The sequence below is a fragment of the Sinocyclocheilus anshuiensis genome, unplaced genomic scaffold (assembly GCF_001515605.1).
Source record: "Sinocyclocheilus anshuiensis isolate Anshui unplaced genomic scaffold, SAMN03320099.WGS_v1.1 scaffold844, whole genome shotgun sequence".
NCBI classification, from domain to species: domain Eukaryota; kingdom Metazoa; phylum Chordata; class Actinopteri; order Cypriniformes; family Cyprinidae; genus Sinocyclocheilus; species Sinocyclocheilus anshuiensis.
The window spans coordinates 174,766-175,949 of NW_015548224.1; positions in this window are offsets into that span (position 1 = coordinate 174,766).

Genomic DNA, 1,184 nt, shown 5'->3' on the forward strand with positions numbered 1-1,184 from the left:
AACCTTACTAAATATTTAAAAAAGCAACAAATTAAGAGTTTGAGGCAAAAGTTGTAGTTAATGGTTTGTTAATTGCAAGAATTGGACCTCAAAATAAAGTGCAACCAAAACAGCAGAGAAATCCACAATCTATTCACAATTTACCTGAGAGACGCATCTCACGTGCACTCTTCCAAAAACTATTCCAAGCCTTGTTAGTGGAAACCTTCATATGCTCGCTAAAAGACCTCCTGAGTGGAGTTTTCACAGTCTGTGATATATCCATACTTATTCCAAGCCATCCAGACATATTTCACTCCATCTGAGCTCCGTGAATCATCCAAGTAGAGCGGGGAGACTGGAAAGGAGGTTTCTTCTTACCAACTTGACCCTTGATGCAGAAAGTGTGCATGTAGTTTGCCAGACACCATCTAAAATGAGATTGTGTATGAGAAAGGGAAAGAAAGTAGGAGAGTGAAAAGGAAGGGGGAGAAAATTTTCTTTCCTCCCAAGCTAGGGGTCAGAGGAGCCTGAAAAGGAAATAGCATCTACTTCGGGTTAAGCGTCACTACCCCTCCTCATCTCCTTTGCCTCCAAGTCTAAGTTGGGCATCTGTATGGTCACCAGTCATTAGGGTTGGGTATCGTTTGAGTTTTATCGATTCCGATTCCGCTTATCGATTCCGATTCTTATTGATTCCTAGTTTCGATTCCAATAAGATAAAAAAATCCAATATAAAAAAAATTAAGTCAAACATTTAGATGTCAAACATTTATTCTGTCTTTTTACAAAGCATTCTGTTGCAGCTGAATAACACAAGCAAAAATCAGCAGTCTACAGAACACTGCAAGAGGAATTTTGCCTATGCTTTAAAAAAAAATACCACAGCAAAAACAACTAGATTACTATACATTTCAAATATTAAAGTGTTAAAGACAAGTAAACAGTCAGTAATAAGATGGGAAGAAACAAATCAATTAGCAATATCATAAATAAATACAACTGAACAAAATTTCAGGTACAGAAACTGTAATTAAAAGTTTAAAAACACTGCATAGTTTTCTTTTCATAAATAAAATAGATTAATTGTCACGGATTGCTACTGTGAGGAGTATGGAGCGAGGAACGAGGAACGAGGAGACCAGGAGTACAAAACAAAGGGGTTTAATATTCTCTTCAGGGAATCACACGTAGCACAAGGAGGG